This window comes from Electrona antarctica (genome assembly GCF_951216825.1).
Source record: "Electrona antarctica genome assembly, chromosome: 5".
NCBI classification, from domain to species: Eukaryota; Metazoa; Chordata; class Actinopteri; order Myctophiformes; family Myctophidae; genus Electrona; species Electrona antarctica.
Window position 1 is genome coordinate 3,353,149 of NC_136810.1, and position 13,623 is coordinate 3,366,771.

Below are 13,623 nucleotides of genomic sequence, written 5' to 3' on the forward strand. Positions count from 1 at the left end.
GTCTTCAATTATAACCCCCCTCTCTATCACTGAACATTTTTTGTACATTACCTGGTAAAAGGTTTGTTCTTGCTCTAAACATGATTAGTGCAGTCTTGTATTCAACAAGGTCCATTAACTTCATGATATGTGATTGTAAAAATAGTGTATTAGCCTTGTTAACTATTCTGATTCTGCTTTTTGTTGCAGGATGCATAGTGGTTTTAGATTACTTTTATAGGTGTTTCCCCAAATTTATACACAGTAATTGAGATATGGTAGGACAAGCGAGCAATATAATATATGTAGTGATTTATGATCCAAAATGTGTTTGGTTTTCCCTAGAACTGCAATGCTCCGTTAAAGCTTTGTTCTTACATTAGCTTATATGGGGTTTCCAGCAGGTTTTGTGGTTCAGTAACACACCCAGAAATAGATTTTCATATACTCTTTCAATGTTAACATTTTCTATAGTCAACTGTACTTGCATGTGTATCTATTGTACGGTTTCCAAATAACATAAGCTTAGTGTGTGTCCATGCGTACATGTGAGTGAGCGAGAGAGACAGATACTAAAAGAGGGTGTGTGTGTGTGTGTGTGTGTGTGTGTGTGTGTGTGTGTGTGTGTGTGTGTGTGTGTGTGTGTGTGTGTGTGTGTGTGTGTGTGTGTGTGTGTGTGTGTGTGTGTGTGTGTGTAGAAAGGCTGGCAAAGTGTGCCACCCCATATCTATATCACATGACCTGCAGTACAAAGGTTGGATTGTTTGTGAAGACGGAGGACATCCTATATATACCTATAGAAACCTCACCATAACACCACTCTGCTGCTGAAGGACACTCACCATCTCCTGTAGAAACCTCACCATAACACCACTCTGCTGCTGAAGGACACTCACCATCTCCTGTAGAAACCTCACCATAACACCACTCTGCTGCTGAAGGACACTCACCATCTCCTGTAGAAACATCACCATAACACCACTCTGCTGCTGAAGGACACTCACCATCTCCTGTAGAAACATCACCATAACACCACTCTGCTGCTGAAGGACACTCACCATCTCCTGTAGAAACATCACCATAACACCACTCTGCTGCTGAAGGACACTCTCCATCTCCTGTAGAAACCTCACCATAACACCACTCTGCTGCTGAAGGACACTCACCATCTCCTGTAGAAACATCACCATAACACCACTCTGCTGCTGAAGGACACTCACCATCTCCTGTAGAAACATCACCATAACACCACTCTGCTGCTGAAGGACACTCACCATCTCCTGTAGAAACATCACCATAACACCACTCTGCTGCTGAAGGACACTCACCATCTCCTGTAGAAACATCACCATAACACCACTCTGCTGCTGAAGGACACTCACCATCTCCTGTAGAAACATCACCATAACACCACTCTGCTGCTGAAGGACACTCTCCATCTCCTGTAGAAACCTCACCATAACACCACTCTGCTGCTGAAGGACACTCACCATCTCCTGTAGAAACATCACCATAACACCACTCTGCTGCTGAAGGACACTCTCCATCTCCTGTAGAAACATCACCATAACACCACTCTGCTGCTGAAGGACACTCACCATCTCCTGTAGAAACCTCACCATAACACCACTCTGCTGCTGAAGGACACTCACCATCTCCTGTAGAAACCTCACCATAACACCACTCTGCTGCTGAAGGACACTCACCATCTCCTGTAGAAACCTCACCATAACACCACTCTGCTGCTGAAGGACACTCACCATCTCCTGTAGAAACCTCACCATAACACCACTCTCCTGCTGAAGGACACTCACCATCTCCTGTAGAAACATCACCATAACACCACTCTGCTGCTGAAGGACACTCACCATCACCTGTAGAAACCTCACCATAACACCACTCTGCTGCTGAAGGACACTCACCATCTCCTGTAGAAACATCACCATAACACCACTCTGCTGCTGAAGGACACTCACCATCTCCTGTAGAAACATCACCATAACACCACTCTGCTGCTGAAGGACACTCACCATCTCCTGTAGAAACATCACCATAACACCACTCTGCTGCTGAAGGACACTCTCCATCTCCTGTAGAAACATCACCATAACACCACTCTGCTGCTGAAGGACACTCTCCATCTCCTGTAGAAACATCACCATAACACCACTCTGCTGCTGAAGGACACTCACCATCTCCTGTAGAAACCTCACCATAACACCACTCTGCTGCTGAAGGACACTCACCATCTCCTGTAGAAACATCACCATAACACCACTCTGCTGCTGAAGGACACTCACCATCACCTGTAGAAACCTCACCATAACACCACTCTGCTGCTGAAGGACACTCACCATCTCCTGTAGAAACATCACCATAACACCACTCTGCTGCTGAAGGACACTCACCATCTCCTGTAGAAACATCACCATAACACCACTCTGCTGCTGAAGGACACTCACCATCTCCTGTAGAAACATCACCATAACACCACTCTGCTGCTGAAGGACACTCACCATCTCCTGTAGAAACATCACCATAACACCACTCTGCTGCTGAAGGACACTCACCATCTCCTGTAGAAACATCACCATAACACCACTCTGCTGCTGAAGGACACTCACCATCACCTGTAGAAACCTCACCATAACACCACTCTGCTGCTGAAGGACACTCACCATCTCCTGTAGAAACATCACCATAACACCACTCTGCTGCTGAAGGACACTCACCATCTCCTGTAGAAACATCACCATAACACCACTCTGCTGCTGAAGGACACTCACCATCTCCTGTAGAAACATCACCATAACACCACTCTGCTGCTGAAGGACACTCACCATCTCCTGTAGAAACCTCACCATAGCACCACTCTGCTGCTGAAGGACACTCACCATCTCCTGTAGAAACATCACCATAGCACCACTCTGCTGCTGAAGGACACTCACCATCACCTGTAGAAACCTCACCATAACACCACTCTGCTGCTGAAGGACACTCACCATCTCCTGTAGAAACATCACCATAACACCACTCTGCTGCTGAAGGACACTCACCATCTCCTGTAGAAACATCACCATAACACCACTCTGCTGCTGAAGGACACTCACCATCTCCTGTAGAAACATCACCATAACACCACTCTGCTGCTGAAGGACACTCACCATCTCCTGTAGAAACCTCACCATAACACCACTCTGCTGCTGAAGGACACTCACCATCTCCTGTAGAAACCTCACCATAACACCACTCTGCTGCTGAAGGACACTCACCATCTCCTGTAGAAACATCACCATAACACCACTCTGCTGCTGAAGGACACTCACCATCTCCTGTAGAAACCTCACCATAACACCACTCTGCTGCTGAAGGACACTCACCATCTCCTGTAGAAACCTCACCATAACACCACTCTGCTGCTGAAGGACACTCACCATCTCCTGTAGAAACCTCACCATAACACCACTCTGCTGCTGAAGGACACTCACCATCTCCTGTAGAAACCTCACCATAACACCACTCTGCTGCTGAAGGACACTCACCATCTCCTGTAGAAACATCACCATAACACCACTCTGCTGCTGAAGGACACTCACCATCACCTGTAGAAACCTCACCATAACACCACTCTGCTGCTGAAGGACACTCACCATCTCCTGTAGAAACATCACCATAACACCACTCTGCTGCTGAAGGACACTCACCATCTCCTGTAGAAACATCACCATAACACCACTCTGCTGCTGAAGGACACTCACCATCTCCTGTAGAAACATCACCATAACACCACTCTGCTGCTGAAGGACACTCACCATCTCCTGTAGAAACATCACCATAACACCACTCTGCTGCTGAAGGACACTCACCATCTCCTGTAGAAACCTCACCATAACACCACTCTGCTGCTGAAGGACACTCACCATCTCCTGTAGAAACCTCACCATAACACCACTCTGCTGCTGAAGGACACTCACCATCTCCTGTAGAAACCTCACCATAACACCACTCTGCTGCTGAAGGACACTCACCATCTCCTGTAGAAACATCACCATAACACCACTCTGCTGCTGAAGGACACTCACCATCTCCTGTAGAAACATCACCATAACACCACTCTGCTGCTGAAGGACACTCACCATCTCCTGTAGAAACCTCACCATAACACCACTCTGCTGCTGAAGGACACTCACCATCTCCTGTAGAAACATCACCATAACACCACTCTGCTGCTGAAGGACACTCACCATCTCCTGTAGAAACCTCACCATAACACCACTCTGCTGCTGAAGGACACTCACCATCTCCTGTAGAAACCTCACCATAACACCACTCTGCTGCTGAAGGACACTCACCATCTCCTGTAGAAACATCACCATAACACCACTCTGCTGCTGAAGGACACTCACCATCTCCTGTAGAAACCTCACCATAACACCACTCTGCTGCTGAAGGACACTCACCATCTCCTGTAGAAACATCACCATAACACCACTCTGCTGCTGAAGGACACTCACCATCTCCTGTAGAAACATCACCATAACACCACTCTGCTGCTGAAGGACACTCACCATCACCTGTAGAAACCTCACCATAACACCACTCTGCTGCTGAAGGACACTCACCATCTCCTGTAGAAACATCACCATAACACCACTCTGCTGCTGAAGGACACTCACCATCTCCTGTAGAAACCTCACCATAACACCACTCTGCTGCTGAAGGACACTCACCATCTCCTGTAGAAACATCACCATAACACCACTCTGCTGCTGAAGGACACTCACCATCTCCTGTAGAAACATCACCATAACACCACTCTGCTGCTGAAGGACACTCACCATCTCCTGTAGAAACATCACCATAACACCACTCTGCTGCTGAAGGACACTCACCATCTCCTGTAGAAACCTCACCATAACACCACTCTGCTGCTGAAGGACACTCACCATCTCCTGTAGAAACATCACCATAACACCACTCTGCTGCTGAAGGACACTCACCATCTCCTGTAGAAACCTCACCATAACACCACTCTGCTGCTGAAGGACACTCACCATCTCCTGTAGAAACCTCACCATAACACCACTCTGCTGCTGAAGGACACTCACCATCTCCTGTAGAAACCTCACCATAACACCACTCTGCTGCTGAAGGACACTCACCATCTCCTGTAGAAACATCACCATAACACCACTCTGCTGCTGAAGGACACTCACCATCTCCTGTAGAAACATCACCATAACACCACTCTGCTGCTGAAGGACACTCACCATCTCCTGTAGAAACATCACCATAACACCACTCTGCTGCTGAAGGACACTCACCATCTCCTGTAGAAACATCACCATAACACCACTCTGCTGCTGAAGGACACTCACCATCTCCTGTAGAAACATCACCATAACACCACTCTGCTGCTGAAGGACACTCACCATCTCCTGTAGAAACATCACCATAACACCACTCTGCTGCTGAAGGACACTCACCATCTCCTGTAGAAACATCACCATAACACCACTCTGCTGCTGAAGGACACTCACCATCTCCTGTAGAAACATCACCATAACACCACTCTGCTGCTGAAGGACACTCACCAAACCTCACCATAACACCACTCTCCTGCTGAAGGACATCACCTGTAGAAACCTCACCATAACACCACTCTGCTGCTGAAGGACACTCACCATCTCCTGTAAAAACATCACCATAACACCACTCTCCTGCTGAAGGACACTCCATCTCCTGTAGAAACCTCACCATAACACCACTCTGCTTCTGAAGGACACTCACTCACCATCTCTGGAACTCAGGTATGTTGCATCCACACTGTCTACTGTCAGTCGACTATTTATCTAACTAACAACTTATTTAGCAGAATGTTTAACTTGAGATGGGTCTAATTGGTGTCTGCCTCCAGGAATGCTATTACAAGTGTGTGCACTGTTCACATGTGCACACATGTATCTCTGATGAAGTGTGAGTCTAGTAACCACATTGTATCTTGTCTCTGTCTCACAACAGGCCGGTTTGGAGGTGCTTGACTCGATAGCTCTGACTGCAACACTGACATACGTCACCTTTGTAACAGGTATGCAGCTTTGTGAACTGAGCCTCTCATCGTGGTACACATTCAACACTAAATAACACTCTGTGGTTAATCGGATGTATTATGGGGTGTATTAAAATACGCTTCTAAAGGCTTTGGGGATATGCTAATTATCGATTAATTAATGATGAATTGATTATTGATGACCTCATTGATGGAATAAACGGTTATAGTTGATGAGCGGCTTTTTTATTTATTTATCTGGGAATTTTAAAATCCCTCCGTGATGTCTAACATAAAATAAATCTACATTTTGCCTTATATACAGAAAGAATACAAAAGGCATACATTATATTCCTTAATCCAATATGTATTTGACCATTTGAGATGCAGGGCCAGGCGACGGCAAACAGAGTAACTTCCTACTTCCATCACAGGTGTTACAGATGATACTAATTAAGGCTCTGGCTATTCCATTTAGTGTGCAGTATGTGTGGTTCTATTCCATTTAGTGTGCAGTATGTGTGGTTCTATTCCATTTAGTGTGCAGTATGTGTGGTTCTATTCCAGTTAGTGTGCAGTATGTGTGGTTCTATTCCATTTAGTGCAGTATGTGTGGTTCTATTCCATTTAGTGTGGTGCAGTATGTGTGGTTCTATTCCATTTAGTGTGCAGTATGTGTGGTTCTATTCCAGTTAGTGTGCAGTATGTGTGGTTCTATTCCATTTAGTGCAGTATGTGTGGTTCTATTCCATTTAGTGTGGTGCAGTATGTGTGGTTCTATTCCATTTAGTGTGGTGCAGTATGTGTGGTTCTATTCCATTTAGTGTGCAGTATGTGTGGTTCTATTCCATTTAGTGTGCAGTATGTGTGGTTCTATTCCATTTAGTGTGGTGCAGTATGTGTGGTTCTATTCCATTTAGTGTGCAGTATGTGTGGTTCTATTCCAGTTAGTGTGCAGTATGTGTGGTTCTATTCCATTTAGTGCAGTATGTGTGGTTCTATTCCATTTAGTGTGCAGTATGTGTGGTTCTATTCCAGTTAGTGTGCAGTATGTGTGGTTCTATTCCATTTAGTGTGCAGTATGTGTGGTTCTATTCCATTTAGTGTGCAGTATGTGTGGTTCTATTCCATTTAGTGTGGTGCAGTATGTGTGGTTCTATTCCATTTAGTGTGCAGTATGTGTGGTTCTATTCCAGTTAGTGTGCAGTATGTGTGGTTCTATTCCAGTTAGTGTGCAGTATGTGTGGTTCTATTCCAGTTAGTGTGCAGTATGTGTGGTTCTATTCCATTTAGTGTGCAGTATGTGTGGTTCTATTCCATTTAGTGCAGTATGTGTGGTTCTATTCCAGTTAGTGTGCAGTATGTGTGGTTCTATTCCATTTAGTGTGCAGTATGTGTGGTTCTATTCCATTTAGTGCAGTATGTGTGGTTCTATTCCATTTAGTGTGCAGTATGTGTGGTTCTATTCCAGTTAGTGTGCAGTATGTGTGGTTCTATTCCTTTTAGTGCAGTATGTGTGGTTCTATTCCAGTTAGTGTGCAGTATGTGTGGTTCTATTCCATTTAGTGCAGTATGTGTGGTTCTATTCCATTTAGTGTGCAGTATGTGTGGTTCTATTCCTTTTAGTGTGCAGTATGTGTGGTTCTATTCCATTTAGTGTGCAGTATGTGTGGTTCTATTCCATTTAGTGTGCAGTATAAGTGGTTCTATTCCTTTTAGTGCAGTATGTGTGGTTCTGTTCCATTTAGTGTGCAGTATGTGTGGTTCTATTCCATTTAGTGTGCAGTATGTGTGGTTCTATTCCTTTTAGTGCAGTATGAATGAATGAATGATTTTATTTATTTAAGTGTCATGCCACCTTGTGGCCTATCCCTCATGGGATTATATGACACCTTTTCACACAGGTTATAATAAACAGTTATACACTTATAGTTCTTTACTTATACTGCTGATCGCATACAACATAAATACAAATACAATAAATCAAAACAAAACATAAAACAAAACACCGTAACTAGCATACATATTTCTTACTGGCTGTACATGGCCTTTTTCCTCAGGTCCCATGCTTTCTCTAGATAATTTGCCAATTTAAATAAGTATTTTTCAAATAAACGGTTAATAAGTTGTGCATCATTCATATCCATCATATTAACATAGTTTATATTATTAAACAACACTTCTCTCACCGCACCATAAAAAGGACAGTACAACACAAAGTGACACTCATTCTCTATTTCATTGAGATCACACATTTGGCAGATTCGATCTTCTTCATCTAGCCCAACATAACGACCCGTTTCAATATAAAGTGGCAGTATACCTCCTCTAATCTGGGCACAAAGTGATCTTTTTTTCTTTGGTAGATTAAATAAAACATAGTTTTCAGTATAATAGTCATGTTTGATTTCTCTATATGTACGTAGTTTTGGTTTGCTCCAGATCTCTTCTGTCCAGGTACGTTTGATCTTATCAAAAAGTATCTCCCTTAGCCCCACAATATTAACCTGCTCCAATCCAAGAAACACATCCTCAATTCCATATTCACAGAACATATTACGCATGTCCTCTATCCATGGTCCATTCTGTTGTTTGTCCCAGTTAAATACTTTTTTTGTTAGTCTATTATCATTCATATTTACTAATCTGTTCCACAACCTAGCAGTGCAGACCTTCCACCGGACCTCACAAGGTTCCCATCCCATATCTCCTGAGACTGCTGCCATTGGTGCATATTTATGTACACCCAGGAAGTATCGGAGGGCTCGGTTATGTACAGCTACACTCTTAGGGAATCTCCCATGACCCCAGACTCCAGCACCATAATCTAGGACTGGGCAAACACATGCCTGATAAAGTGTTGTATAGGTGCGGAACCCAACATCTCTAAGTACCTTGATTTTACCAATTACTCCTCCTAAGGCTCTGCCTGCAGACTCAGAGAGGACTGTGGAACCATGAACCAGACTCATATGCTCGTCAAAATAGAAACCCAGATATTTATAGGACTTTACATAGTTAATCTTTTTTTCACCAAAATAAAACTGATATTCACTAATGGGAGTTAGAAAGCTTCTGAAATGTATCACATTTGTTTTCTTTTCATTAATAGACATCCTCCATTTTTTACACCACTCATTTGTATGAGAGAGCATTTTTTGCATATCAGATTCACTTTCGGCCAGTAAGACAATGTCGTCCGCGTACAAAAGGATACTCACTGCAAACTCTCCACATTGCACACCACAGTTTAGTGACTTAATTGTACATGCTAGATCATTAATATAAGTTGCAAATAAAGTAGGCGAAAGATTATCTCCTTGTTTTACTCCCAGTGGTGTTGGAAACCAATCTGTACAAAGTTCATTTATTTTAACACAGGCTACCGGTGCACTGTATAATGATTGTAATGATTTGTAGAACTTTCCATTCACTCCATATTCAGACAATCTACAAAAGAGTAGGTCCCTGTTGATAAGATCGAAAGCTTTTTTGAAATCTATGAAACAAGCAAATGTGGGTTTCCTTTCATCTAACCTAGTCCTTATTATTGTACATAGTGAATAGAGATGGTCAATACAAGCTCTGTCTTTGCGGAATCCATTTTGTTCATCTTCAAGTAGGTGTCTATTCTCTAGATGGCACATAAGCCTTTCGTTAAGTATAGAGGAATATAATTTGTAAACTGTACTCAATAGACTGATCCCTCTGTAATTAAGGGGCACCCTTGGGTCGTCACTTTTAAAGATAGGTGTTATAATGGATCTGAACCACATAGAGGGAATTTTACCTGTTTCAAAACATTTTTTAAACAGACCAAGTAGAGTGTGAGATAGCATTGGTGATTTCAAGATTTCGTTTGGCAGGTTTTCTATGCCTGTGGCTTTTCCTGTCTTTGCTTTATTAATTGCCAACTGGACTTCTTCTATGGTCAGCTCATTATTAAGATTATCATTAGAAGGCTCGACCTCCACTACCATCTCACTCTCTAGCAAAGCTTTTTCTGAGCATTTTTCATTATAAAAGGTTTCATCAAAACTTGATGTGTTATCACAGAAAAGACCTTTAAAATCTATTTCCCACCTTTTGATAACCTGTGATGGTTCATGAACTGGGTTGCCATCATGCCCCAGCACCTCCATAGGGATCTTCTTTGTTCTTATTGGGCCTAGCTTGTTAATTTCTTTCCAAAATGATTGTGGGTTTGAAGTTTGAATTTTTTCAAAGTGCAACATCTGTCCTCTTTGATAGGATCTTTTATATTTCCTATATGTTTTATCAAATACATACTGACACTCTTTAAATGTTTTCAGGAGGTCCTTTTTCCCAGACTGTGTGCCTTTATATTTCAGGAATGAATGCTCAGCCTTATGCATTGCCAGCCATAGATGTTGCAGCTCTTCGTTCCAGTAGGGTTTCCTTGTGTATTTGGGTTTCTTTCTTATATTACTACTACCGGTATACGTTTTCTCTTTTCCAACTTTGTCATAGATAAGTTTACAAAAATGTTCATACCACTTATTTAAGTCATCTTGGTCTATCTGACCACTCTGTAAACTTTCATTTAATAACAATAATTCTGATTGACTCATCTCTGATTTTAGAAAGTTGTGCGGTATTTTCCTACATACCTTCTCTTTAGACTGAGGTAGACCCATTAGAGGTACTGTAGCTGCCTCGGACTGATTAGTCACTTGCCCTGTCTGAATTTCTAGAAGTAACATAGAATGGTCAGGAAGTCTACTCCTCTCCCCAATTAATTCTGCACAGTCAGCATTATCCACCAATTGAGTTGGAGTGATCACCTCAAAAGAAACACAAGACTGTAAGCAATCATGTGGTACCAGTATGTAGTCAACTACAGCTTTTCCTTTAGTTGAAACAGAAGTATAATTATCTGTAAGGGGGCAGATTCTTCCATTTACAATGCAAAATTTAGAGTCTTTCAGAAATTCAATTAATGATTCTCCATGTTTATTGATACCTACATCTAATGGGACTCTCATTGGAATGTCATCAATTTCATTAACATAATCACATAGTCCACCCACCCGACTGTTCAGGTCACCACATACGTAGATAGCATCAACTTCTGAACATAAATATATCTGACTGAGGAGATGACTGTAAACAACAGACGCATCTCTCCCCCACACTGACATATCGGGTGGAATATAGCATGTAAACACCACAAATGTATAACCCGATTTTGAGTGTGATAGCTGAAGACCTAGAGTTCCAGCATGGTTATACATTACATTCACTTTGTATAATTTCATCAAACCGTGACTTACACAAAACCCCACCCCCCCGGATCCTTTTGGAGCCCTGGTATGCTTGGCTCTATTATTACCAAACCACACATAGCCTTCCAAGTGAATGGACTCCTCTCCAACCAAGTGCGTCTCATTAATTGAGATTATGTCCGGCTTCATACAGTGAATAACAGCAGATCTCAACTCACAGTTTCTCATTGTCCACCCGTTCACGTTCCAGTGTGCAAGGTAGACGGTGTCATGGGCTGAGGTAGCCGTTCAGCGTCTTTCTTCATCCTCGCCTTCCTCTTCATCGCGCTCTTCTCCGCTGTCATCGTTGCGCTCTGTGCGCTGTGGCGCCGTCACCGTTGTGCTCTGTGCCACGGTGATCATTTCGCCCTGCTCCTCTCCGTTCGTTGCGCTCTCCGTCCCGTTTAACCAGCCTCCCGTTGGCGGTAATGAAGAAGTCCTTTCCCATGGGAATCTCACGAAGCAGAGTGCGAAAGTTTAGGTCTATCAGCCTTTCTGCATGAGACTTTGCAGACTGAATGTACACCTTGCTGAATCCCTCTTCTTCAAGATCACGTAGTTTTTGTTTTCTTCTTAACACCGCTATTTTCTCCTCCAGGGAGCCCAGCTCAGCTTTAATGAGACCCGGTCCGCGTCCCCTTGGCTTCAGCCTCTCGGCATTGATTACGCTGGGCATCGGGTGACACTTCAAGCCGTCATTCAGCAGCCGTTCCACCCGTTCCTTTACCTCCTCGCCCTCCTCGAAGGGAAGGCCAGCCACCGTGATAGAAAATGTCGAATTTAGGTCGTTTCACGCTGGCCGCAGTGCCTTCCGTCTGGTCAAGCCGGGATGTTAGTAATCCAATATCCATGTCCACGTTGCCCTGTATCTGCTTGACTTTCAGCTCCATTTCTTGTTTTAGAGTTTCGTTATTCTCGTTAATCGTTTTCGTCAGGGAGGCTCGCATATTGTCCACCTTTCTGTCAAAGCTCTTCTCTAGAGACGAGTGCAGACATTTCATTTTTTCGTCAAACATTGTCTCCAGACTTGTTTGCATGCCGTTGATACGTTCATTCATGATTCTCAGCTCTCGTGCAATAGTAGACAGATTGTGAGCCTCAGCGTGCTGCTCTGCCTTGTCTTTGTCTTTGTCGGCCTTGTCTTTGCTGCTGCGGAGATTAATATTTTTTTCCGCCATCACTCGCTGTCGCATTTAATAACACGATTTTGGACGCGAGATTATATTCTCAGTGTTCAATTTGTTCAATTTGTTAAAGTTTGTTAGTTTGTTGCACAGCGTGACAAACAAACCAACCAGCCTCACCGGACGTCAGTATGTGTGGTTCTATTCCATTTAGTGCAGTATGTGTGGTTCTATTCCATTTAGTGTGCAGTATGTGTGGTTCTATTCCATTTAGTGTGCAGTATGTGTGGTTCTATTCCATTTAGTGTGCAGTATGTGTGGTTCTATTCCATTTAGTGTGCAGTATGTGTGGTTCTATTCCAGTTAGTGTGCAGTATGTGTGGTTCTATTCCAGTTAGTGTGCAGTATGTGTGGTTCTATTCCTTTTAGTGTGCAGTATGTGTGGTTCTATTCCTTTTAGTGTGCAGTATGTGTGGTTCTGTTCCATTTAGTGTGCAGTATGTGTGGTTCTATTCCTTTTAGTGTGCAGTATGTGTGGTTCTATTCCATTTAGTGTGCAGTATGTGTGGTTCTATTCCATTTAGTACAGTATGTGTGGTTCTATTCCATTTAGTGCAGTATGTGTGGTTCTATTCCTTTTAGTGCAGTATGTGTGGTTCTATTCCATTTAGTGTGCATTATGTGTGGTTCTATTCCTTTTAGTGCAGTATGTGTGGTTCTATTCCATTTAGTGTGCAGTATGTGTGGTTCTATTCCAGTTAGTGTGCAGTATGTGTGGTTCTATTCCAGTTAGTGTGCAGTATGTGTGGTTCTGTTCCATTTAGTGTGCAGTATGTGTGGTTCTATTCCTTTTAGTGTGCAGTATGTGTGGTTCTGTTCCATTTAGTGTGCAGTATGTGTGGTTCTATTCCATTTAGTGTGCAGTATGTGTGGTTCTATTCCATTTAGTGTGCAGTATGTGTGGTTCTGTTCCATTTAGTGTGCAGTATGTGTGGTTCTATTCCATTTAGTGCAGTATGTGTGGTTCTATTCCATTTAGTGTGCAGTATGTGTGGTTCTATTCCATTTAGTGTGCAGTATGTGTGGTTCTGTTCCATTTAGTGTGCAGTATGTGTGGTTCTATTCCATTTAGTGTGCAGTATGTGTGGTTCTATTCCATTTAGTGCAGTATGTGTGGTTCTATTCC